Consider the following 24626-nt stretch of genomic DNA (forward strand, 5'->3'; position numbering starts at 1 on the left):
TGAGCGTCTTACTAAAGAAGGATATTTACGCTTTTTGGAAGACCATTTAATACACATGTTGGATAATGTTTCGCTAATTGTTTGACATCGAATGTATTTTCAACACATTAGAGCCTTGCCTTATTTAAGTGGCCGAGTGCGTAATTTCATAGACATTCGTTTTCCTGGCAGCTAGATTTTCGTTGACAGCTTCAAGTTATATTTTTTATTTTTTTTAATAGCATGATTTATATGGAGAGTCTGCTTACCTAGTATCCCATAGCTAGGAGCCAATTTCACAATCTTAATCCTGATGCTCGTATGCCAAATACTTCAAAGATCCCATGACTTCAAAACGTTTGTTGTTCTACCTTGATCCATATACACATATAATCGGCATGTAAATAAACTTAATAGGATGCCCACTTCTTTCTGCGGCGCAGGTTCACATTGGAAAGATGGAATTTCTATATTTAGCCCGATGTTTTGAAAATCCTTGTTGATTTCGTGAATCTTAATATCACAATCATCTAATTGGACTTGGAACAGCACAGCTTTTTTTCTATTTAACTAAAAATTTATCTCTTACCGCCCAGGACACCCTGTATACACTTGTACTTCCCATGACTCCCGTTACCGGCCAGTATTCTCGCGATACATTTGGTAAAGTTATACGGGATTGATATTAAGTACTGAGAATTATACACCAAAATACGCAAATGCTCTAATGCTCTGGTCATACACAAAGTTGTTCCTTTTTGTACTTGTCCACACTCTCACTTCTTGTTTCTCGTTCAATTTCGGAGGGGAATGAGGAATTTTGGTGTTAGATAGCAAATATACTTTTAAATATAGGGGCTATTCAAAATTTACTTAAAGAATTAAGACCAATAAGGATACTAAAATATATAAGTTAAATAATGCTAATACTATTAGTGTACAGCACCCTACTGGTGATTATTAAGTCCTATGGATTAAAAAAGTTATTTTTGCAAGATAAATTGGGTAGGTTCTGTAATTTTACAATTTAATTCAAATGTATTTATAAAACAATTTCGCCGAGATAATAAGTTTCAATATATTTTTGACGACAATATACTTTTCCGCAAATTATTGTCAAGCCTATCTCTTATGGTAAATCTCTTTTAGAGACTTAAGAGCGTAAAAGTCATTTTACATAATTTTGATCGGTCAAACCAAAGATATAAAAATTCGGAATAACTATGAAATTTGATAAAGTGTTTTATTACTTTAATCGTCCAATTTTTTTACTTCTTCTTGAAGCACGTATGTAAAGGGTGTTTTTTTAGAGCCGGAGAACTTTAAATTGAAATTAAATACAAATTATTTTATTGATATTAACGAATTTGCTTTTATATTAAATAATTTATTTTGGCATTAATATTTAAAAATGATTTCGGGCATTTGACCCCCACGGCTGGCGCGTACGTGGCGTTTGTCCAATTTTCACACACTCTTTCCAGTACTGCAGGCTGTATTTCGGCAATCACGCGTCGTATGTTGGCTTCCAAGTGCTCAAGTGTTTTGGGTTTATCAGCGTAGGCATGCAACTTAACATAGCCCTAAAGAAAATAATCTAATGGCGTCAAGTCGCACGAATGAGCTGGCCAGTTTCAGGTCCATTTCTTGAAATTATTCATTGCTCGAATGTCTCTTGCAGTAAATTAATTGTTTGGCGCGCTATATGGCAAGTGGCACCGTCCTGCTGAAACCACATTTCTGCAATGTGGTGTTCTGCTGGTTATCATGTTTCTGTATCGCTCACCGTTTACTGTAACGTTCTGACCATCAGCATTTCTGAAGACATAAGGACCAGTGATTCCACCGGCCCAAAAAGCGCACCAAACGGTTCGTTTTTCTGGATGTAACGGTTTTTCGCCATTAGCTCGTGGATTCTCATCCCCCCAAATTCGGCAATTCTGCTTGTTTACATAGCCATTTAACCAAAAGTGTGCTTCATCACTGAATAAAATTTTCATATGAAATCGTGGATCAACAGCAATCTTTCCTTCCGCCCATTCAGCTTTCAGCAGTTTCAACTCCTGGACAAGTTGAATTTTATATGCTCGCAATCCGAGATCTTTGCGCAAAATTTTCCATAAAGTGGATGGACATAAGTTCACTTGTTGAGAACGACGATAAATTGACACATTTGGATCATTATCAACACTATGCTGCACAGCAGCTATCGCTTATTGCATGCGCACTGTACGGCGTCTTACGGGATGCGTATTCACCGACCATCTAGTGTTAAGACCGTAATAAGGATTCATCGACGTTGATTGGTCAAGATTTGAGTATCGATTAGGTAGGTATAACAGCTGTTTGCTGTTCTCATTCGAATAAATTTTGGAGTGAACATCTAATTTAAGTTTTTTTATAGTTGAATTTTAATTATTTTGGACTAATTTTCGTGATAAATTTCAATTAAAAAAAACAACAAAACTATAAATAAAACAATTTAGTGCCGTATAAAGCCCATTACATGATTAACTATTTGTATGTGTACCTGTGTTAATGTGACGAGAAGTGTTCTGTTTAGTTATATTTTGGGTTTTAGGGTGAATCACATTTTGTTTCTTTTATTTTTTTCTTATTATAATCAATAAACATTTACAAATTGAATAGAGTGAGTTTTATTTTAGGGGTTGTACATTTAAATAATTATTTCTCTTAATCTTTATGTTTTTTGTGGGCATAAGATTGCATTACTCAATTAATTTCAACTATAACTAGATAAATGTAATCATTCATAAAAAAAAACTGTAACACTAGGTACTACTTTTTTCTGCTCGTGATCCGTATTTTTGATGTAAAGATGTAGATATTGTAAAATTTTATAAAAAATATAATGTTTGATTGATTGTAGTTTTTTAACAACTTATTATGAAGAATGAAATTTTGAGTTTGACAATGATCAAGAATGTTACGTTGTAAAGCGAGTGAAAGATCCTTCTGTCAGTAAATAAATAATTTATTTTGTTAAACTTGTAAGAAACTGTATAAAAAGAATAAATAAAATAAAGTTGTTATATTATCGAACTTCTTTATTTCATACATTGAAAATAAAATATAAAATAAGGTAGATAACTCTGGCACATTGCAAAGATACATAACAACACAGAATGTAACATTGGGTTTGATTAACAATCTTATTTTCATATTAGAAAAATTAGATAATATCAATACACAAAAAGGTTAGCATCTACCAATTTATTGATTAGTTACCTACCATGAGATTTGGCACTGGGTAAATTTGCCATAATATTTTTATGTAAATTTCTTGGCCTTTTTTTAACTCTGTTAGACTTAAATTTTGTTGGAGGGCGTCCAGCAGCTAGTTGAGCCCTTAGTGACTCCATTTCTTCATCATGCAATAGAAGTTGGAACGCGAATAGCTGCACCACCTTTGAAATTCCGAGACACCTGAGCTACCGCAGTAGCAACAAAGCTGTTCAACTGTGCTTGGGTGTGTATTTTTGCTATACAAAGGTTTAACTTCCTTTTCAAATTCAATGGCAAGTTCTGTAGAAATGGTCTGAATTTTACAACCTCACTACAAATTTGTTCATAATATTTAGATGAAACTTCACTCGGTTCTGCCATTTTTTCTCTTATTCGATTGCAGTTACTGGATGAGATGGAAGAGCCGTCGCTGTTATTAGGGATGTCCTCGCTTAAACCTAAAAAGAATGAAAGTTCTGGACATTTTTCTCCCAATGCTAATTGTCCTAAATTGTATCTTTCACTAGCAGATACTAAAGGCAAATTCGGCAAACTATATTGGAAACAATTATACATAAAAGCCTGATGTTTACAAAAACGACCCTGTGCACCAAAATGACATTCACAAATACCTATTTTTGCACTTGGCACTTTGTACAAATAATTATCAATTTTTTCTACGCATTCAGCACCAACACCTTCCATTTTTTTAAAAAGATTATGAAAATTTACAACACATTTGTTTTTTCGATTATAAGCATAGCTTAATATTCTTTTGTGTAAGTATTCTGCAAATACTACTACCAGAAAATCTACAAGTGCAACTACATTAAAAGCTTTTGTGCGTCCCAAAACCACATCTTTGATTATTCGTACTGTTGTCTTGGAGGAGTTATTTCCTTTTCTTGCAAACAGTGTCCATTCTTCACATCGTACCGCAAAGTAGCACATTATTTTTCGGACTTCTCTAGCACAACACAAAACGTCTCGTTTAGTTTCGTAATTATATTTGTTAAGTCATACATTTTGAGATTTTGAAAACAACACAACACCCTACAACGCCGAACAAATGAAAAACGAAACACTAACCACGAACACGAAACACGAGTTCGAGTTTAAGAGTTTTAAGTATCGACTATGTCTAATACGTCATCTCAAATTAAATTTGACCAATCAGCGTCGATGAATCCTCATTACGGTCTTAACACTAGATGGTCGGTGAATACGCTTACGGGATACGTATTGTCGACTAGAGTAAAAGTATTGCAAAAACGATCAACAGTTTCTCGAATTAATCTCTCAGAAGAACGATTATGAGCACCATAAAACTCACGTAATGCCCGATGTGTTTCTCGGATAGAATCATGTCTTCCAAAATAAATTTGAACAATTTAGAAACGTTGCTCCGGCGTGAGTCCATTTATGATGAATTGCCAAACCAAACTAATCTAAAAATAACCCAGAACTGTCAGGTCGGCTGTCATAAAAAACAGTGTTGCCAAATGAAAGTTCTCCACCTCTAAAAAAAACACCCTTTACATTAATGGGTCATACGATTAAGCATAGAATTTGCGCAAGAATCTACAAAGTTTTTTAAAAAGAGTAATATTCTAATAATTTTTAAAGTATAATATTTGCACTCCCACAAAGGAATGCTTTTATCAACAGGTATCAGGGCTTTTTTTTTGTTATTTTTCAAATAACAGCATTTTTATGCATTATAGGTTCGGCATAACTATTTGTTTTTCTATAGTGGGGCAAATTATATAAGCATTAAAAATAACCTCACTTTGCTTAAGTATAAAAATATATTCTTTTTATAGACTTAAAAGTGGCTAGAGCATCACATTATATTTGAAAAGCGAAACTAAAAGCTTCCAGAGATCATTATTTTCTGTCTCTTCTGCATGCATAATATAAAACTCTATTCCTCACAGCTAATATAAACCAGACCTATAGGACTAAAATAGATAAAGACTGATTTTGTATTATCGGCCAATTTTCCTTTTCGTTTTTAAGAATGCGAATAATAAACGTCAATAATGCGAATAAAACCTTTTATCTTTATAAAAGGCTCGTTATTTGCTAACTGTAAGCGAATCATCCATTAATAAAAACTTTTATCTCGAATTTATTGAAATTAAAAATAACCGGAAGCGGAAAACAGCGTATATGAATAATATTCATACAATCCCCGGTAATTTAAAACAAAAGAGGAACGATCGTCGGATCTAATGAAACTAATCGAACAATGCTTTATAAATCGGGAAATGTTGGCATACCGGTGGGTTCATCGGAAAATTTATATTGTCTGTTCAAATGATAAGGGTTTTCGCGAAATAAATGGCTCCGCAAAAAATGCCATTTGTAAAAGTCGTACGCGAGTGCTGCGTTTTGTTTCTGCTGCTGCGAGAGGAAAGGGCCTACTTCGGTCGAGTGACGGTCTTGGCTCGGTTTGGCTTATGCTCTTAGATAAAATCTTAGGTAAACGGATGGGAGTCATAAAAGTGCCAAAAGACGTTTATCTACCTTCGTTAATAAGAAAAAAGATGAATTGCCAAAAAACCGTGAAATATTGATTTTATGGTTGTTCTCCGCAATGGTTTTCGTATTTCACTTGGCGAACAGTAGGTTTACACAAAAAAGAATAATGCAGCTACTTTCTTACAGTCGTCTCACATTGATATTGTAAATGACGCCTAATTGTGCCCACTTGTAATGAATCAAAGCTGTTTTAAACGGTGTAAAATGATAATTTCTTTATGAATTTGAATTTACTTACTATTTGACATCTAGTTATTTTGGCCATCTATAGCCATTAGACAACTTAAAAAAGATAGGGTAATAAACCTTTTAAAAAGTGATAATCATAGTCCTTTTGTTCATCCGTTTTCGCTCTTTTTTGCTTAAAAAAAATAACTTCTCTGCTTCTAGTTTTACCATTCAATTTAGGAAGTTATTGGCTTGTTTATTACAGCGTGTCGGCTGCTTCTTGCTTGACAATAATTCTTGCCGACTCTTTTTGAATAATAATTCCTATTCTATAGATTCCTTGCACCAAGAGGCAGTGCTTGTAGATGGTAAATTATGTATTACATTATCCTGGTAATCATCGAAGGGAGTCGGTTTTTCAAACAGGTTAACTGACGGTTCTTCCTCACTATCTTGTTACAGTTTTTTTTTTGTGAGCATAACATTTTAACTCAATCTATTCAAATTTGAAATATTTTAATATAATTTAATAAAGCTTCTTTCATTTTTCAAAGTCTTAGATTAGTGGTTAGAAAAGTCGAAAGCAAACAGGGTTTGGGCTTATAAGAAAGGGTAATCTCCATAGAAAAATCAACCATAATTGTATAGGTTTCAATAATTATAAAATTTTGATCAGTTTAGAAAATAACCAATTTATTGCAAATATATGTATAAATATATCAGAACAGAATATAGACATTAATGGATAATATATATTTTGTTTTATAGCAGTAACTACTTATTAGGAATCAAGTTCATATTAAAGCATAGGACTAGGTTGATATTGTTGGTACCTTGATCTTGCATTGTGAGGTTGTACAGGTGTCTAATTTCTTTCGGTTGCCTTGGCCAATTTCGATCTGAAAATTAATGAGACTTCATGATGTGTGATGTCTGCAATACTCAGTTGAGCAGAATTTGCTGCTCTTTCTTTTCACATAATTTTAATGTAGGTAAAGTGTAGTGAATTTTCATTTCAATAAAATAGTAAACAAAGTAACTGTCAAACCCAAATATCGATTTTCTTCTCAAGACCTCTTTAAGTTTTATTGTGGCTGGTACATACTTACAGTAGTACTTATTTCATGCAGGAATTGTCTATATTTTTAGTAAGATCCCAAGGTTAACAGATGACTTAAACATGATAAAATTCATGACAGATTTGGGTTAATGGGTCATTTTTCAGCTGAGAGTTAAAGACTTCAGCTAGTTTCGCTTTGAGCGGATTTACAAAGAAAATACCTTATCTAGGTCTGATTTTTTTGTGAGTTAAATTAAAGTTTTGCCGATGGCAGTTTTAAAGAAACGGACTAAAGAGTTTTTAAGGTTTCCCGTGTTATTTTGTCATAAAAATTCCAAAGAAAGGCCACATTCCAACCTGGGTAAGTTGCACATGGCACATGGTCAACTTATTCTTATAATTTTTCTTATAACCCATTTATTATTTGCTTTTATTTTATTTTGATTTAAAGTTTATAAAGGCATCCAACTTTTTAAAATGAAATTTTAATAAAAAAATATTTTGCTCCCCTTAGAAATTCCTCAGTTCAGTTTCTCACATGTAGTTTTGTTTTTAGGCCTTTTTTTCTCTTTCTTCTTCTTTTCCTATTTGTCCCCTTATAACTACAACTTGGACTTCCTCGTCTATTTGCTTAATTCATCACTGATATTATGAAGGATTTGATGGAATTTGATGGTCTGAGCCCCATCGAACACACTTAAGCTTCTTCTGGATATCCTGAAATCCATCACAGAGTGTAGTACTGGCTGAATCACTTCGTCCAATTACCACAGCAGACACTGTCCTTCCTGATACATACCAAATGAGCCCCATGGCCATCTAGTCATCAACCAGGGCGAGAACAAGGACCACAGGTATCACAGAATAGTATAACCATTTAGGAGTGTAAAACCAAGGCCACACACATTATTTTCGCCATAGTTAGTACTAATAATTTAATTACTAATTAATAATTTATTGCATATATATTTACTGGTTTACTTTAATTTTTGAGACACCTTGTTACTATAATCTTTGTTGGAAACTGAGTATATACATATATGCGAGGTATAGTATAAGTTGTACCATATTTATTTAACTATAAACCGCCGATTGTTATTATTTAATTCATCTTTTATAAATTGCTTTTATAAACTCTAGTAAAAACTTATAAATTTCATATAATAATACCCATTTCTTTATTTAGCATTTGTCACATTCACATTTGGAACTTTGATAATTAGAGGTTAGGTTATTTGTCAATATACTCAAGCTGAATTTACGGATTACTTTTTAATACTTCATTTTGCGCACCTAAATTAGGTGTGGTTTAAATTATCTAGAGATATTTACTGCTTTCGGTTCGGGACCACATTCAGGTGTCAGATTAATAAAAATTCAGAATTGGTTATTACTGAATAAAGTAAGTGCTTTGCACATACTTTATTCAGGTAGCGTCACCTATTGATTTGGCTTATTAATACAACGTATGCCGTGGCGATGGTCGCAGATGTGAATTGGGCTGAGTTTATGCTGAACAGCTGTGAGGGTTGTAATGACATGGTGGGTGTGTGTGGATTGAGTTCTTTTGTTGTTGTTGTTTTAATGCTCTGTGCTAAATAATAATTAAGGTATGTAATAAGTATAAATTAAGTTCATGTTAGATGTTTAATAAAGTAGAAGTGTCTCTTAATACTGTGTTCTTTGTTTGACACGCCATCCGTCCTAAAATTCCATTATATCCAATATCAAGCAAGGTTTTAAGGGTATCATTGCACGAGGGTAGTAAAGCAGATGGCGCTTATAAATACAGATTTAGTAAGGTTTACCCACACCACTCTCGTGGGCTAGCTAGAGGCAATTTTAAACCCCGGATACCCCTATTTTGCCAGAAGCCACCCTTAACTTAATCAAATAATTTAATAATAAACATCAACAATCATTCTAAAAATGTTTTTCTCTAATAGTCTTCCAATAAATAATTTTCTTGGCTTTCAATAGGCAATGGAATATTTCCTATAAAGATTGTCTGGGGTTTATTGGGTCAGCCAAAAAATATAAACTTTCAAAATAAGGCCAAGAGAAACCCCCTAGTTTTTTCACCCCCTGTGGCACCGGATTGTTTTTGTTTCACAACTTTCTGATATTCCCGCCGAAATGTGTCTTAAAGTCCTTTCCATTTTGACTTTACCACTTCAAAACAAGTAAAAAACACTATAATGGGTACTATGATGTATTTAAAAATTACATTATCTGGACAGTATAATATGGGGTAGACTAATTCGAGCATCTATACTGCTTGTCTCTCTTAATAAATAATAATTAGTATTATTATTGTATTGTAATTAATAATAATAAGTAGTATAACTTATAAGTCTTTTAATTTGTTTCAGATTTCTCTCAACTGGACTCGGATTTCGTTCTCTAGCTTATTCTTTTCGAATGTCTAATAGTACGATAAGAAAAATCATATACGAAACATGTACAGCTATATGGAATAAGTTATAACCACAGCACTTGCCACTTTCTACAAAGGAATCGTTTTCTGAAAGTTCCAAAGCATTTTATAATAAGTGGAATTTTCCAAATTGTATAGGATGCATTGACGGAAAACACATTTGTATTAAGTATCCGAAAAACTTAGATACTATGATTGTTACATAATTATAAGCAATAGTTTTCTATAGTGCTACAGGGGCTATAGGGGTAGCCGATGCAAATTTTAAATTTGTCTGCATTGATGTGGGCGGTTATGGAAAGCAAAGAAATGGTGGAACTTTTGCATCTTCAATATTAGGGCAGCATTTAAAGACCGGATTTTTATTACCAGAAGATAAGAAACTTCCAAATTCTGATGTGATGCTACCCTGCATTTTTTTAGGAGATGATGCGTGTCCGTTAAAGTCATATTTAATGAAACCATTTTCCAAGCGAACCCTATCACATGAAGAAGAAATATTTAATTACACAGTGTCACGGTGCCGCAGAATTATAGAATGCTGATTCGGAATAATGACATCAAAATAGAGGCTACTAAACAAACCAATAGAATGTCATCCTGATAAAGGCGATTTTATATTGAAAACCATTTGCTTATTACATAATATTATTATAGACAGGGAAGGCATCTGCGAATCTAATATATTACAATTTGAGCTGTCACATTTTCGCCAAGATAACTGCAAAACGCTTGAAAACAATAGACCTTCTTACATAGCATTTGATGTACCAGAAACTTTTAAAGGATAGTAAGTATAGAAAGGTGCCATACCTCAACAATATGTTAACATATAGGTCATACCTACATATTGTAATATATTGTATCAAGTAAACGCGGATTATTTTTTTGTATATTATGGTAATGTGTCAACTTTTAAATGTTTATTCAACTTACTAATGAAAAAAAAAATTGATAAATAAAAGTTTTAATAAAAAGATTTCTGTTTACTACCGTTTAGATTTGACAATAGCGTTAATGGCATAATATATATTTGAGGGTACAAAATCGTGGCGCGAATATTAAAGATACCCACAAAATGGAGATGTATAGGCGCCACCATTTTATATCGAACTTAAATTTAAAAAAAAAAACAAATATAGGTACTCATTACTGAGGTCTAATTCAACTGCTACTTCTTCCCATAGTTTTCATGATTTATCACGATTATGATATCCCTTATATTTTTGGCCCCACAATGTTTTTCTATTAAAGACCAAAAAAATTAATTTTTCACAATCCATCATAAATATTTTATGCCAAATACAAAGAAAAATAGGTCCGGATGCTTTGCCGTTCGGCCGTATACAAACCCGTTTGAACTTTCAGCGACTTGTGCAGCTAATTCGCCTCTACTGTAACCACCTGCAGTTGTTTCTGTGTGGTTGTTTCCTTCGCGCAAACTCGTGCGTAATCGCGCGAAGAATTGTTCGCGCGAAGTCTCATACACTGTAACCGTAGCCTAAGGCTACAGTGCAAGCGATTTCTCGTAAACTGCCTTCGCGCGAAATCCAATGAATTCACGCGAAAATGAGTGGTTTCCTGGTATTTATAAAATTCGTGCGATTAAAATCAATTTCATAAGTTATAATTCTTAAAGCACAGGTCATGAATGACATTAATTTAAAGTTTTATATCGAAGAAGAATTTTATCTAACTAATAATTCAGTATTGAAATTAATTACATTTAACAAAAGAAATAGGCGGTTCTTGGTCAACAAAATATATACTCGTAAATATATAAATCATTAATCACGCATTAGTGCGTAGAGTCCCTTAATAGGACGCCACTGGTTTTAAGCACATGCGCACTTTTAATGTTTTCATAACCTCGTGCATTTGTCTAGACGTTCGATATTCGTTGTAAAATCAGTTCATGTGCAGAAATCGAAGATAGCGTTTTGATTTTGTATTTCTCTAAAGTTATTTGTATTTCTCTAAGTTTTCTAAACTTTACTCTACTCGAAATGGAGGGTAAGTTTAATTTTTTATATCGATAAGTTTTGAAACCAGGGTAAGCCACGTGTTTGAGGGTAGAATCATCATAAAATTTTGTCTGCAAAATAAAAATGTGTTATTGTTTTCTTAGACATAAATATTTGTTCTGTCCCTTATAAGGGACTCTATGCAAAATAGATAATCCTCAGTATAATTCGTAATTCGTATTTTGCAGATTATCTCTGCATAAATTGCAGACATTGTTTGACGAAAATGACGGTGAAGTTCAACAAAATCTTGATGTTTACATTGGAATTCCTGATGAACTAGGCAAAGACACAGAGGAAGACAGCGACAGCTTTGATGATGAGCATATCGGAGATGTAAATCGCTTATACCGTGGAATACTTCACCAGAATTTTGAAGTAAGAGCCAGAAAATAAAATGATTTTGACGAAGAAGATCTAGTTCCTCTATCTTAACTATTTCCAAAGTCTAAGGGTTTATCTCTCAAACCTAATGAACAAGATGATTTTGATGAAGAAGATCTAATACCTTTAGCAGATCTGCTTTATAAACCTGGGTCAAATATAGGTCAAGGCAATTTTTCAACCCATAAACGTAGAAAGCTATACGAATGGAACGCAGATCCTCCCATTTTTTCTATAAATACAAACTGTGTGCCACGAGAGCCATCTCAAGAAGCAAAAGAAGCCCAAAATCCGTTAGATTTTTCAAAACTGTTTTTCGATGAAGATCTCACATCGAAAATTGTTGAGGAAACCAATAAATACGGCCAACAAAAAAATAAGGAGTTAAATTTCACAAAAGAAGAGTTATATGTACTACTTGGAGGAATGCTTCTTTCAGGTTATGCAAAATATTCGAACAAGAGGATGTTTTGGAATCCAACAGAAGATATACCAAACATTTAAAAAAATAGCATGCGACTAAATAGATTTGAAGTGTTACTTCGCCACATCCATTTCAACGATAATGCTAATATTGATCGCAGTGACCGGCTTTATAAAATTCGCCCTCTACTGGACTCATTGAATGAGAATTTCAAAAAACACGAAGGTTTGGATGAACCTTCGATTGAATCCTTCAATTGATGATAGCATGATACCCTACTATGGCAAACACTATGCCAAACAGTACATCAAGGGCAAGGCTTTATGCAGTAGTAATGGGTACATGATTTCTTTTAAGATTTACAGACAAATCAGATGCAGACAAAATTTTTGGTCTTGGTGGAGATGAGGTTATGTCCTTACTACATAAATCAGAAGTGCCTTCTAACCAGGGATATGAATTTTTTTTTGATAATTATTTTCCAAGCCTGAGTTTACTGAACCATCTCTTAGAAAATAAAATTTGTGTAACGGCAACAGTAAGAGAGATTCGAACGGAAAAGTGTCCATTTCCTGAAAGTACTTTATGGAAATCAAAATCAAGGGGAAGCCACAGTTTTGTTTTTTGTGATAACGTTACTTTTGTACAATGGAATAGATATTGGGTACCAACTTCGAAAGTAATGACATTGTTACCACATCTAGATGGTGTAAGGAAACTAAAACTAAAAAACAAATTCCACAACCAAAAATTATAGCTGGATACAATAAGCAAATGGAAGGAGTTGATAAAATGGATGGGCTGATTGCTTTGTATAGGACAAGAATGCGACAGCGAAAATGATATTGGCCAATAGCTTCATACTTATTAGATGCAAGCATCTCAAATGGCTGGGTATTTATGAAAAAGCTAAGACCAAATGATGCAAATTGTGCCTCCTTACTAGAATTTCGATGGTATATCGCTCTAAGTTTTTTACAGTTCTATGGTAAAAAGGTGCCAGGAGATGCAAGAAGAAAAGTAATTTTATATGTGTAAAATATGACTATGGACTTCATCCAAAAAATTGTTTCGAAAATTAACATATAAACGAAATAATATTAATTTTATGTATTTTATGCATGGAGTCCCTTTTGAGGGACGGATCATAACACACTAATAAAAACTAATATTTGAGTTTTGTTTTTTTTATATCTTATTTAAGTCATTTAACTAATTCATAAAGAAAAAATACATAAAAAACAAATTTATAAGTTCATGCACTAATGAGTTAAGCGAATACTACCAGATTTTCGAAGTCCAAATTAAAACCGATAAAGTTATTTGAATATTAACGAATGAGTAATGACACGTATTCTTATATATTAACGCAATAGAGGAAGAAGTAAGAAAACAGTGCAACTTCAGGGAATGTATTTGTCCATCCGAAAAACTTACAGTAATATTAAGGTAAGTAATAATCGAAGTGCAGCAAATATCATTTTAATTTTAAACCGTGGAATTGGTAACAAACGTAGCAATATCATAATCCCAGTGTTCCTATTATATGAGCAACTAGAATAAGGATATTTTCTTCCAGAAGACAAAAAACTTGCTAATTCCGAAATAGCCCTTCCACACGTTTTACTAGGTAATGATGCACACCCTCTAAAATCTTCTTTAATGAAACCATATTCTAAACGCAATCTTTCACGCAAATGAGAAATATTTAATTACAGACTGTCACGCAGTCGAAGAAACGTAGTGTTCATTTGGATTAATGACAGTAAAGTGAGGGCCGCTTAACAAACCTATAGAATGTCATTCTGATAAGGAATTAATAGACAAATGTATTTGCTTATTAAATAATATTGTTATAGACAAAGAAGTTGTCAACAATTGCAACTCGAGCTATCAAATTCACAGAGTAAGCACAATTTCACATCACGTGTAAACAATAGATCTGCCAATAAAGCATACGAGGTACGAGATACATTTAAATAGTAAAATCGGTGCAATACCACAGCAGTATATTAATCATTATTATCATAGTATATGTATATGTTCGATTAATCAAAATATAAAATTTACTTACTGTTAACATTTAAATCTACTGTCACCTTTTCCTATAATTTTCTTAATTTTTTACGATTGTGGTATCCCTTGCTCCTTTGATCCCATAATAACCATCTATTAAACACTAAGAGAATAGGTTTTTCATTATATCCATAATATTTTGTTTCCAATAAAATGACCAAGAACAGGTAGGTCAGAGCCCAAAAAACCGCGCAACTGCAAATAATTCGCGCGAAAAAAACAAATCCGTTTGAACTTCTAGCGACAGCCAGCGATTCCCGCGACTAAGTCGCTTATACTCTAACCACCTGCATTTGCTTATGCGAATTTAATAATTTAGGCGAATTCGCTTGCACTGTAACCGTAGCCTTAAATTTAGTTTACACGAGATAATAAATTGCGATAGTACTTGTGAGAGTAACTTGTGGAAGTGTTTACACTGAAGCAAATTTTTGCAGCAATTTCTATCGGCAAGTCCTCTAGCTAGACAATAGTTGCGGCTAGTGATTTTGGGTGTATAGATAGGCTAGAGTGATGGTTTTGCATATAGACAGTATAGTGTTTGCTAGACGGAAAAATGTCTAGCCGCAGAAAGAGAGCTGCAGCTGCCGTTGTTGTCCTTAGTAAAATTTTCCAAAAAGAACGAAAAAAGACTAGGAAAAGAATTTGGGTGAAAGAATGGATTGCAAGAAGGCCTACTCTTGGTGCTTATGCGATGTTGTTAGACGAGTTAAGAAGTGAAGATCCTAAAATTAAAATTAATTTAGGATCCTAATTTTAAAATTTCGTGCGTATGTCAGAAACCGATTTTAACTTTATACTGCATTTAATTGCCGACAAAATATCAAAATTGGATACAAATATGCGTGAATCCATCAAACCAAGAGAACGGTTAGCGCTAACGTTGAGGTTTTTGGCCACAGGTAAGTTTTAAAAAGTTTCAAATACAAATAACTAAAATATTTTATTTTTTTATACAAAACCAGAACAAAACTTTTTGATTTCAGGTGATTCATACCATTCCCTTATGAACCTGTTTCGTATCCCTGTATGTACGATCTCAGCGATAATTCCGGAATGCTGTCAGGCTCTGAACAAGGCACTAAAAAATTAATACTTTAAGGTAAAAATAATAAAACGATTTGTTTTTTTTGTTTACCGAATTCTTGATACTGAAAGATGGAAGATGTTTGTGAATATAACTGAGTCAATTGGGTTAAATATGGTGGTGATGAAACAGAATAAAAATGATCTTCAAAATTATTGGAACTGACTGATGTATGTGAGTGTGTTGAGGTAGCTGATAAACTTCTTTCATTATCGTAGATTTCGAACATGTCTAAAATAGCTTTCTAAATTATTCGTTTTAATTTCCTTTTATTCTGGTCAAATTTTAAATTTCTTATTTCAGAAGCAACGAATTCTCCAAATATATCATATTCATCGGATGGCTTATTAAGTACGGTGATGGCTTTTTCCATAGCATCATTGTCAATAGCACTACGTTTCTTTTTTATGCATTTGTTAGTAATGGCAGTCTTGGCCGTTACCTCAGATGCCTGATTTGACTCTTACACATACGTTTCAGCTGCCTTTTCTGATACATCCTACAAAATGTAACAAAAGCTCAACTTTTAGGTACCTATTACAGAAAAAGAATGGAAAAAGATTGCAAAACAGTTTGGAGAAAAATGGAACGTCCCTAATTGTTTGGAAGCATTAGACGGAAAGCATATTGTTATACAACACCTCCTGGCAGTGGAAGTAATTACTATAATTATAAATGGACAAATAGTATTGTTCTCATGGTACTTGCCGATGCTAATTATAGAATTACATATGCCGATATTGGAGCGAATGGGAGAGTATCTGATGGAGGAGTTTTTAATAATAGCGGATTATCAACCTTGCAAGAAAATACAATAAATTTGCCTCCTCTAGAACCATTACCTGGGCGTACAAAGCAAGTGCAATATTTAGTCGTTGCCGATGATGCCTTTGCGCCTAAACCATATTTAATGAAACCATATCCATTTAGAAATCAACCTGGTATTAATCGTATTTACAATTATCATCTCTCGAAAGCCAGACGAATCGTGGAGAATGTATTTGGCATAATAGCAATTAGATTTTGAATTTTAAGAAAACCCATTCCGCTAGCACCGGAAAAAGTAATAACAATTACAAAAACAATATGTGTCCTCCATAATTTTCTTATTTCACGTAACACCTCTATAAATGAATATGCGCCGACTGGTACTTTTGATGGTGACAATGATGAAATGAGAAATTGGCGCAATGAAGGACTACCTAAAGACAATATGTTACCACTTCAAAACGACAATGTTCACAATTACTCAGTAATAGCTAAAGAAATCCGTGAAGAATTTCGTGATTACTTTATTTCGGCGGAAGGTGAAGTTTCTTAGCAATATAAACAAATTTAAAGTAATGGTAAAACTTCAATAAACATACATAATTTAAAACTGTAGTACTTTTTTACTTACCAATAAATTATCCTCGGTTCCTGATGTTATGTTTTGATCAAATATGAACTTAATTAAATCGAAGTATTCTCAGGAACTCTTATAGTTCTCATCAGTACCCTGACCACTTTTCCTTTTTTTCAATTTGTTCCACTCCTGGTTTGCTTGAGTGCGGAGATTATAGAGTTTTCGTTAAATTTCAGCATTAATTGTATTAAATTTTTCTGCTATAAACTTTAGTGCCTGCTGTTTTTTATTTCTATCTTTATATATTTTTGATTTTATTTGCCACAGCTCCGGAAACCCTTCAAAAGTACTTATTAATTCGCACGTATCTTCTTTGGACGATACACGTTTGCCCTCCATTTTGCTTTTCTTGCACTATTTAACTTGCACCCAACTTTCAACAAAACGGAAAAGAAATTATAACTTGCTAAAGAACTGCCCTGATTTGCTTAGACCTGCAATAATTTATGACGCAACTACTTGACCGCAAGCTTTGCTACTTGCTGGGAGAGAACTCTCGGACACTGTTTACATTATGCAAAGTATTTGGAAGTGCTCTCAGATAAAAACTTGCGATAGTTTTACTTGCTCGTATAAATCAGGCTTTAGAGCCCAAGGCTGAGGACTCCCTATGCCTCTGCGACGTCGAAGCTATACAAAGTGCATCCCCTCCACGACGGTTAGACCTTAAAACATTACTTTCAACGGAGTACCTGTATTCTGCATTTCTACATGCATCATGTACGGTAACTTCATCTAAGTTGCTCAAAAATTGTTTGTTTTGGACAAGTCCACGTTTTTTACTCACTTCAATTGGCGTCTGAGTATCAGTTCTAGAGGATGAGAACGATATTTATAAAATATCGATTCGGTTTGTCTTATGTTTAGTTTACTAAACAATTGCTTTGAACTTATATAATTTGTGATTTTATTTGAAATATAAATTACCTAGTTGATGTTTTGCTCAAAAGAAAAAAAAAATCAAGTTTTGGAAGTCTTTCATCTTAAAACCTATTAGCCGTAGAAAACGTACTTAGTCTCAAAACAAAGAATAAAAAACGGAATCGAAAAACTAAAGAGCAATGCTATTGCCTCGCTGAAGTCTTCTCTCTGTCTACTACTTAACTCACTATCTAAGTTACCGAAAAGAGAAAGGCGACCCTTATTTCGCCTAACGGAATGCCAGAGGGTCTCGCATATGGAAACACTTAACAGAACAAACAAAAATAAAAGTCTTTTCCGTTCTTAGAATCTAATAAGCTTAAGGACCAGTAAAGTGCCAATAAATTTTAAAAACATTCAAATACCTAAATGGTCATAAAATTCAACATTCCCACTTAATTTGAAAGTTATCAATTACAACAAATTTAATTTACACCGTAAATTACAGAACTGCTGCTTAGCTATAGCTTTTGTAAAAATATCGGCTAATTGTTCTTTGGTCTCTATATATTCTAACTCTATTTGCTTATTATTAATTAGATCACAAACAAAGTGATACCTAACATCAATATGCTTCGATCGTTTATGATATTCGGAATTAGAACCTAACCTAATAGCTGCCTGCTTATCAACAAACAATTTTACTGTTTTAGTTGTAATTTTAAGCTCATTTAAAAAACAATGCAACCAAACAGCTTTTTTTGCACAATGAGAGAGCGCTATATACTCAGACTCAGCAGTGAAAAGTGAAAAAGCATTTTGTCTCTGTCTTGACCAAGATATAGGAGCGCCATTAAAAATAAAAACAAAGCCACTTCTTGATCTTCGCGTTTCTATGCAGTCTGCATAATCAGCGTCAGTAAAACCTTGCAGAGTCAAACTCCCACTATTTCCAAAAACTATACCCAAGCTTAATGTACCGTTTAAGTAACGCAAAATTTTCTTAACATATACCCAGTGCACTTGCTCATAAGAATCTAGAAACATGCTTGCATAATTCACCGCGAATTCTATGTCTGGGCGAGTAACCCTAGCTGCAAATAATAATGACCCTACTGCTTCCCGATAAGATATATTGTCTTTCGACCTACCACTGCCTTGTCCTTTCTTAAGGTAATTACCTGGTTCTACTGGTATATGCGATACCTTTGCATCTCTCATGTTAAACCTATCTAATAACTTATTAACATAGCTTGATTGACCTATCTTTAATAAACGCTTATTTCGGTCGCGCAATATCTCTAGCCCTACAAAGTCATTTGCCTCATCTACCGTTATTTTAAAATTATCATTTAAATAGGCCAAAACTGTATCGATCACATTCATACTTTCGCAAACTAATAATCCATCATCTACGTACAAAGCTAAATATACAGTGTGATTACTTACATGGTCTAAGAAAACGCACTTGTCACTTTCGATATTTTGAAAATTAAACTTATTCAAAAACTCACGAACTTCTCGTTCTAGCATCGAGGCGACTGCTTCAAACCATATAAACTGCGATGCAATCGGTAACAGCGTCGGGATTGGCTTCGTCTATGAGACCAGAGGGCTGCTGTAGGTAGATTTCCTCCTGAAGTTCGCCATATAAAAACGCTGTTTTTACATCGAACTTCATCAGCTCGTAGTCCCTCTCGGCTGCCATTGCTAAAAGTAACCTAATCGACTCGTACCTAACTACCGGAGCATAGGTGTCAGCGTACTCGATTCCCTCACGTTGCGAGTAGCCTTTCGCAACAAGTCGTGCTTTGTATCTTTTAGCAGTACCTGCGGGATCTGTTTTTACTGCATAGACCCATTTACAGCCGATTTTCGGTTTCCCTTCGGGTAACGAACACATGCTCCAGGTTTTGCTTTCTTCCTGTGCCTGGATCTCCTCGTTCATAGCTCGTTGCCATAACTTAGCTTGATTACTTGTTGTACTTCATTGTACGTAATGGGCACATTCTCGGCATAATAAGCAACTGGTATCCCAAAACGATCAGGGGCTTTCAGAGTTGTTCTATTACTGAGTCTCCGCTCTATGTGATTATCGTGCGCTAGCTGTTGCTGTGGCTGTGGTTTTTTTCATTAAAATCTACATCGCTGCTTATGTAGACTTTGCTTGTTGCACTGTCCCATAATCGGTAAATAGTGGAGTCACCATCATAACCGATAAAAATTACCTTTTTGCTTTTATGGCGCTTCTCTTTCGGGATGTTTATGAATGCCTCGGACCCAAATACTCGAAGATGATTTATTTGGGGTTTACGACCGAACCATTTCTCGAAAGGGGTTTCCTTTTCAGCCGAATTCAAAACTATTCTATTTAAAATATAACACGCGGTGTTAATTGCTTTCGGCCAAAGATTACTGGGGACCTGCTTTCCCAAAATAATTGACCTGGCACTTTCTACAATTGTCCTAATTTCACGCTCGGCCCGACCGTTTTGTTCATGAATATAGGGTGAAGACAGTTCATGCACAATACTCCTTTGCTTGTAAAAGGAACGTTATTCCAAACTTCCATATGGAGTAATTTGAGCCGTTCAGTTTTGTGAGTTCTAAAATTTCCTTGTCACCCATGATAAGTGAAAAGTTAGTTCAAAACACCCGAAAATAACGAAAACTTTAAACACGCGCGGTCGCGACCGTTTTAATCAAGAAACAACTTTTACTGGTTGGCGCAGTAGAAGCATACTGGGCCCCTAACCTGTTAAATACTAGGGTTTAAGCAGAATAAATCAGAACACTTCCAATAAACCAGACCAAAAATAATGTATTTCAAATAAACTTAAACTACGCGTTACAAAGAATGAAAAACGGAATCGAAAAACTAAAGAGCAATGCTATTGCCTCGCTGAAGTCTCTCTGTCGACTACTTAACTCACTAAGTTACCAAAAAGAGAAAGGCGACCCTTATTTCGCTTAACGGAATGCCAGATGGTCTCGCATTATGGAAACACTTAACAAAACAAACAAAAATAAAGGTCTTTTCCGTTCTTAGAATCTAATAAGCTTAAGGACCAGTAAAGTGCCAATAAATTTTAAAAACATTCAAAATACCTAAATGGTCATAAAATTCAACAAAAAAGCTAAAATATTTTTTCTGCGTAGCGTCCATTATATACGACTTATAAGCCAAAAACTAAAAAAAGCCAAAAATATCGTGGTTTTTTCACCATCCCGCAGCGAGCACAAATCTTTCGAAGCTACAAACTTAAACAGCTAATATTGATCCTAACAACATACCAAAAATTCAAAACTACCGGATGTTTTGCGAACTAGAGTGACTATTACATGACTGGCCTATATAGTGACAGGACTGAATTATCTGCTACTCCAAAACCTAATGCAAGAAAAATTTAAAGGAAAAAGGAGACAACGGAGGATAAAATCACCTTGGCTCAAGAACTTAGGAGATTGGTTTGGATAACATTATATCAGTCCTTTGAAACAGCTGTCAATAAAATGGGAATTGCCTTGATGATTTCTTACCTCCGATAAAAAGATAAAACGTGAACAAGAAGTATAAGTTTTACACCGATTGTCTTATGACATTTATTTAGTTTTTTCAGGGTTCTCAAAATATGGTGCCTCTATTATTTTTAAGGCACTGGCTCTTGAGGTGAATAATTTTACAAATAATTACCAGTAATGACGACATTGTTTCGGTTTTACCGAATTTAACGAAGCAACTGAATTTTTAAAACCAACAGCGTATATCGCGTATATCCCGTCCGACAAAAACGCATTCAGTTTGGAGCCGCAGGGGCAATACTGGCCTCTGTATACCCGCACTTAGTGAGAAACTCGTTTCATGTATCCCACGGGATGCGTGACAATATTTTAAGCTCCCGGTCTGTATATTTAAAAAACTGTTTTACCTGGTTAGTCGAAGTATGCAATTTAAACATACAAGGAAGATGGATGTGCACGGAATTAAAAAAAAAAACGTTTAAAAAAATAAAAAAAATTAAAATATAAGTTACTAATGTTCCGTAAGTATGGACGTTAGTGATAATCAGTAAATCATCCTACTGTATAGGATGTGTCTATATTCCTCCATCAATGGACTTCTCGGTTTACGAAACCCATCTACAAACAGTGTCAGCTGCCTGTCAGATGTTTGGTAATATAATGGTGTTGGGACTATAACATTTCTCACCTTGTTTGGTCTAAGTGTGACAGCATTTCATGTTTTTTGCCCTCTAAAATATTCTAAGGACATCTTGATGTGTGATTCTTTTGCTGCCCTAGGTTTAACACAATATAATGGTGTAGTAAATCACATGCAAAATGTCCTGGATCTCTGCTTTGCAAACTTTAATCTTGATTATGTAATACAGACTATAGAGTTGGTTAATCCTGACTTATATCATCCACCTCTAGAAATTTCCTTTTATAGCAATGACCATGTATACTGCCGTCATAAGCTAAAGCCCCATATCTGAATCTTAAACAAAATGGCAGATATTTTTATTTGAAATCTAATTTTATTTGTAGGTTAAACTAAGTATCAAATTTTGTTTGCAATGATTTAATAATTCAACAAAATATTTTAAAGATAAGGTTTTTTTATAAAAATATGATTGTTTTAAATGTATGCATATAATAAACGCCCATACGGGTTAAATCTCTAAAGAAAGTACAGTATAAAACTACGCTAATCCCCCGTAATTGACAAATACTGGGACATAGCGTAGGAAATTAGGGAAATTCTATGCCAGTTGCTCGTTTTTGACCAATAAGAGTAGGAAAAAAATTGTGTTGAAAATTTAGCGGCATAGCGGGCAAATCAGTGATATTTTGAAAATTAAAAATTGGAACAAGGAGCGGGATTAAAAAAAAAATTGTTACACAAATAAATATTTATTTATTTTACAAATAAAATAATTAACATAAAACGTGTAAATGTAACGTAAACAGATTTTTGCTTTTATAGTAATAGGCAACTAAATGTACCTAACAAAAAAAATTATATTTTTCTTTCAGTAGTAACCAAACTGCAGATAAAAAAAAATAAGAACATAAGTTGAATAAACATATAATATGTATAAGTAAAATCCTAATCTAAACTTTTTTCTGGTAGTGATAACCAAATTTGTTTTCGATTTTTAGGAATTATGTTCCCAATTGTTTTAAATCCTATCCTTTTTTATCTACCTTGACTTTTTCAAAACCATTAGGCTTAGCTTTAAAAGAAGGTGTTGTTGGCCTTGCGTCAATATGCTTTTTTAACAAAAAGTCCAACACTTTGTTACATACAGATTTTGCCCTAAGCATGTAACATGGGATTTCATATAAATTCGGGCAAAAGTTTATGGGTTTTGGTATTGGCTTGAAAGGGTTGTGTGATTTACAGTTTTATAAATGGAATTTGGGGTTTGATAGTAATGCAATTTATTTTTTTTTTTAGGCTTTTGGGGTTTGATTATTTTTAGGAATGTATTTACCTACCCTATCCTGTTAGCACACCTCTGTGGAGTTAGTCGTATTATGTTTCCTTAGTTCCTATTCATGTACCTGGTGTTGGGAACTTTCTGACCTTTGATTTGTTTGTCAAGAGTTTCTATGAGGCCGGTATATATCTGGGGTATGGAGGGACTTCTAAAGGGTGCTGTTGTGCCACAGATTGCGCTATGAGTGGAGTAAATAAGACTTATCCTAATTGATTTGAAATTGGCCTCCCCAGTTTTGCTTGCTATATTTCCCTTCAATTCTTCAAGTTAAGTTTTAGTAAATAAACATGCCTTGACATCTGGTTTCTAACCCTACTAGCCGATTGACAGTAATGACTATTGACACACTTGTTGTTGTGGAGGTTTGGCAGCGTTGCTGTTTCCCAATAAAGTTTGGTTTCCATTTGGCGGATGACGGAGCGTCATAAATCAGGCAGAGCGACGTAAGAGGAAAATTGGAATTTCGTAGCCCCGTTGGGAAAATTTTGTTAGTTTTCCATGTTTTAGTATCCGAGCAGTATCATTTTGCTGTGGCATTGCGGAATTTCTATTTTGATAGAGTGAGGCTCCGCGTAGTTTGCACCAAGAGGCAGGGTCGGATCGTGTCGAAGAGAGAGAGTGACAAGTTCACTGCCAGTGTCACCTGTCACTGTCTGGAGTTGTCAGTTCCTTGTCCAGCCTGTAGCGATCCCGTTATCAGAAAGAACAGTCGACATTTTGTGATATTAAGGAAAATTTAAGTTCATCTTGCCGGTAATTCGGTTGAATGGAAAAATATTCCTCCCAAGTTTTGGGGTTTAATTTGATGAACGTCTAGTGGGAAGTTGTAGCCGAGAGGATTTCGGATTGACCTGATATTTTTGAATTTGGTCGGCTGCTCCCACACCATTTATGGGATTTTGAAACTTTCTGACCACAAAACGAGACTCTAGGCCTCGCTCACCACCTTAGAGGCCTCCCTCTCCTTTTTCTCATTCTCTCCTCTATTCTCTGGTCTCTTCCTATTCTCTGGTTTCTTCTGGTCATCCCAACACTGTTGGCAACCGGCTGAAGTGAGCCTCAACACAGCCTGGACTGAGCATTGTACTGTGGCTCTGCGATTTTGGATTGGAACTTGCCTGAAATCGACTTGCCCATGTGGTCGTTACCCTGGTTGTAGCTGACTGGTTCCAGAGCTGTTGAGTTAAGCTACCTTAGCCAAAATACACAAGAGATTAGAGGACACGCAAGTTTTTTTCACATTTTATTTTATTTTTCCCTTATTGAACGGTTTGATTTAGGGTTGGCGGAGGATTTACTGCCGAGGAGCCGCCTCCGACTCCTGCTCCAGATACCACATCCGTAGACGCGACTAGCACTAAAGAACCCGCCAATCCGAGCATTGGAGAGGCCAGCATCAGTTTAGCTTCGGGAAGTCACAGAGATGC

This window comes from Anthonomus grandis, chromosome 14 (genome assembly GCF_022605725.1).
Source record: "Anthonomus grandis grandis chromosome 14, icAntGran1.3, whole genome shotgun sequence".
Lineage (NCBI taxonomy): Eukaryota > Metazoa > Arthropoda > Insecta > Coleoptera > Curculionidae > Anthonomus > Anthonomus grandis.